Raw genomic sequence first — 4,089 nt, forward strand, 5'->3', positions numbered from 1 at the left:
GAGGGAAATAATGGTTGAACTGCTTGCCCATCACTCGTAGAAGAGACTTGAAGAGACGCTTGGAATTGATCGGGGAAAGTTTTTGAGACAGGGTCTCTCGTAACTCAGACTAGCTTTGGATTCTGTGTACCTAAATGCTTGATTCAACCTCCTAATCCTCCTTTTAACTTCCAAGTGCTGGGATAACAGGCTTGTGCCACTAAACCCAACTAGAAGTTATGTTTTACTTAAGCTGCCTAGGCAATCATGCATAGAGACCGGGAGTAGAGTGATATAAAAGAACACTCCAGTTTCCCGCTCAGGAGGTTTGTCAACTTTATTACCTCATTTCTTCTTTTACAAGGGAACCTGGAGCACTCAGACCTGCATGCTAAGTGCGGGTTGTGTTGTAGTTGGTCCGGGGAGATGTGATCATCACTGTAGTTTCAGTACAGGACCCACTAGATGCTCAAGAGCAAGATGCATTTGTTCTGTGTGTTGCTCTGGAGGCTTCTTCCATAATGCAACCCACTCCTCAGGTTCTCACCTGAGTCAACCCTTTTTTCACAGAGATGGGAACAACACTGAGAAGAGCCAAAACCAACCCAACTCAGACTTCTAAGCAGGAAGACACATGGCTTGATCTGATAGTCATTTAAGGACTGTAATCAAGGTGCCTGAAATCTGAACAAGGTTAAGACTGGGTTGAAATGCTCTCCTTCAATGATTGGGAAGCTGGGTTATACACATTGTGTTTTAGAGCAACCAACTCTTAGGAGTGTGTATGTATGCTTTTGTTGAAGACATAAATTGTTTATTTTTCTGTAGTTCTTGAAGTAAACACTAAAAAACCAAAAGCTTAATATCTGGAGTATAAATCCCAGGTCAGTCTGGGATGCTCAGTGAGACCCTTTCATAAACAGAGCAATAAACCAAAAGTTTAAAAGAAAAACAAACTGAAGAGTTGCTAGTTAAAGCCAAGGTAGGTATGGCCCCAGATAAAGAGGTAGTCCCTGGCATGGTTCTCTACAGTCTATTCTTCCCACTGTGAATAGGTGCTTTAAAAACTTGCAGTGACACCCCTATATCCCACCCATGGCCATACCCCCCAGCTGCATTCTAGTCTGCTCCCTCACTGGCTGTATAACTTGGGCAGTGTGTATCTTCTGGACCTCATTGCCATAGTCCTGCTGTCACAGAGTGAGCACTTGGTAACTGTCACCTGTACTAGTAACCCCCAGTTCATTACACTTCAACCACGCCAATCTCTCTGCTCCTTGATGTCATGCCTACAAACATATACAAACTTATACAAACGTATGCCTACATTTCTCGGTGCAGTGTCTGGGTGTACATACCTTCCACCACTCCCCCTTATCTTAGTCAGTGTTCTATTTGCAGTGAAGAGACACCATGACCACAGCAACTCTTATAAAGGAAAGCATTTAAGAAGACTGGCTTGCAGTTTCAGAGGTTTAGTCCATTGTCATCCTGGCAGACAAACGTGGTACTGGAGAAGTAGTTGGGCATTCTATCCGTACCCACAGGCAACACAAGAAGAGCGGGAGACACTGAGACCAGTTTGAGCTTTTGACACTCCCAATGACACACTTCCTCCAAAAGGGCCACACCTCTTAATCCTTCTCAAGAAGTGCCACTCCCCGATGACCAGGCATTCAATAGCTGCTAGCACTTGGCTTACAGCTTGGATGAACCCAAGAGAGGCATACTTGTTTTATCTTATTTTAGTAGTTCAGACTTAATTCTTTAAAACTTTTTTATTGATTCTTTGTGAGTTTCACATCATGCACCTTAGTTCTGCTCATCTTCCCGACCCTTCATGTCTACCCTTCACTCTTGCAATGCCCCCCAAATAAAACACACAAAACACACACACACTAAACAAATAAATAAACAGCAAAAACAAAGCCTAGAAAACATCTCATCATGGAAGCTGTAGTGTGACACAGTGTGTCCCACAGTATACCCTTTGTTCACACATCTTCACTTGTAGATGTTCATTGCAATGAGTCATTGGTCTGATTTCAGATCTCTGGCTTCCATGACACCATCACTATTAGATTCTTATTGAGATTCCTCCCAGTTGTCCTGTTATTGTCCTGTGTCATGAAGATGATATAGATTTGGGGGTGGGTCAATTCAGAGCCCTGGATCTGGGCCTGGGTGGTAGCTGAGCTGCTCAGTTGTTGGCTCTCTTATCCCCATCACCAGGGTGAACTCTCCAGCACTGCTCCTGCTAGGCCACCCAATGGGTCAGCTCTCCTGCTTTCATGCCCTTGGACCGGTTCATCTGTACCCATGCCTCCAGAGCCAGCTCCACTGTGCTACCCAGTCAAGGCTTTTGCCCAATCTCCCAAGTGCTGCAGCCTGTGAGGGGCTGGGCCAGCTCTCCCGCTCTCACACCTTCAGGGCTGGCTCACCAGTGCCTTCATCAATCAGGGCCAGTTCCACTGTGTTGCCCAGGTAAGGTGCAGGACCCACTCTTCCTAGTGCTACAGCCACTGGGGGTAGTGGGGAGGTAGCTCTCTCACTCTCATGCCCCCAGGGCCAGTTCTCCAGAGCACTGCATGGGGCAGGGCCAGTTATGCCTAACCCCATCCATGTGGTCCCCAGTTACCCTGACCAGGGACATCCTCATGTTCTCTAGTGGTAATATGAGCTATGGACATCCATACCAACCCCTGCCACTGTGTAGCCATGGGCTCCGACATGGCCCTCAGCAGTACCTAGGGCTGGAACCTCACCATGGCCCCAGGTAGCAGGGCTGGCCATTCATACACTACTCCTCTCCACCCTTGAGTCTCCAGTTCTGTCTCTCTTTATAATGCTTAAGCCACTCTACTCCTCTTTCTCTCTCATCTGACCATCACACACTCACACACTGTGGTGGCTCCCGCTGCAGGCTGGCTAAGCATGGGGTGGGCCCCTGCCTGATATCTTCTATCTGTGCTGTGTAGCGTGGCAGCAAGCAGGTGTCTATGGCTCTTTAGTGCCTTGTAGTCCGCAAGTCTCTGACTTCCTCCTCCAGCTCTGTGCTGCCGTTGATTTGATTTGATTTGATTTGATTTGATTTGATTTGATTTGATTTGATTTGATTTTTAGGAGTCCTAGGCATATGATTGCTTTGGCCACCAAACCAGGCATCAAACTAGGATGAACAAAGGATGACCATTTGCTCTGCCCCTGACTGATATAAGACCATCACCACCAAGATGTCTCTTTGCCCAGTGTCAGGGGTGTCAGACTTAAATTTAAGTGAGCGCCTGTGGCTGTCTAATGGACAGCAGAGCACCATTCCAGCCACCACTGGGCTTTCGAGTCCTCAAACCACTAACCACCACTCTCTGAGCACATCATCTGTTGATGCACTCTGTCTGCCCTAGCTGAGGTGAAGCCAATAGAAGTGTACGAGTGTGTGTGTGTGTGTGTGTGTGTGTGTGTGTGTATGTGTTGATGGGGGTCAGATCTTACCCTTATTGCTCACAGCTGTGATCTCCTGGGACGGGAAGAGTGTCTGGGTCTTTGACAAGTGCTTAATATAGCTGTACTATATGTTTTCATCTTACATATTCTTAATTAGAAAGCCCACAGAGGAGTTTTATATAATAATAAAATCACACACACACACACACACAAAGTTAGCTGTCAAAAGTCAATCATTTGAGAGTATTTGAAATTCTTGGGCAGGTGAGATGTCTCAGCTGTAGCTGTGCTTGCTACCAAGTTGGACTGAAAACCTAATTTTGATCCCTGGAACTCACATGGTGGAAGAAAACTGACCGCCACCTCTTTGGGGATCAAATAAATCTTTTACCAGGATCGCGGATCAGATATTTTCATTACAATTCATAGCAAAATTACAGTTATGAAGTAGCAAGAAATGAATTTTATGATTGAGGGGTCACCACAACATGAGGAACTGTATTAAAGGGTCACAGGTTTAGGAAGGCTAAGAACCTCTGGACTGGAGCAAGCTGTCCTCTGACCTCCACACATGTGCTGTGCCATTTGGGCATCTCATTTCTGTACATGAGTAATTAATCAATTATAAAAGGAAATGTTATATTTTCCTGTTTATGAATGCGTGGT

At 45.9% G+C, this 4,089-nt stretch overlaps 1 non-coding gene across 1 annotated transcript; it reads right to left on the minus strand.

The window, feature by feature from the left end:
* Positions 1-3,098: 3,098 nt before the first annotated feature.
* On the minus strand, positions 3,099-3,239 carry LOC117707975 (small nucleolar RNA SNORA48). The gene has a single exon (XR_004606712.1). It is a non-coding gene; the product is annotated as a small nucleolar RNA SNORA48 (small nucleolar RNA).
* Positions 3,240-4,089: the final 850 nt, after the last annotated feature.

Source organism: Arvicanthis niloticus, chromosome 4, assembly GCF_011762505.2.
Source record: "Arvicanthis niloticus isolate mArvNil1 chromosome 4, mArvNil1.pat.X, whole genome shotgun sequence".
Classification (NCBI taxonomy): Eukaryota; Metazoa; Chordata; class Mammalia; order Rodentia; family Muridae; genus Arvicanthis; species Arvicanthis niloticus.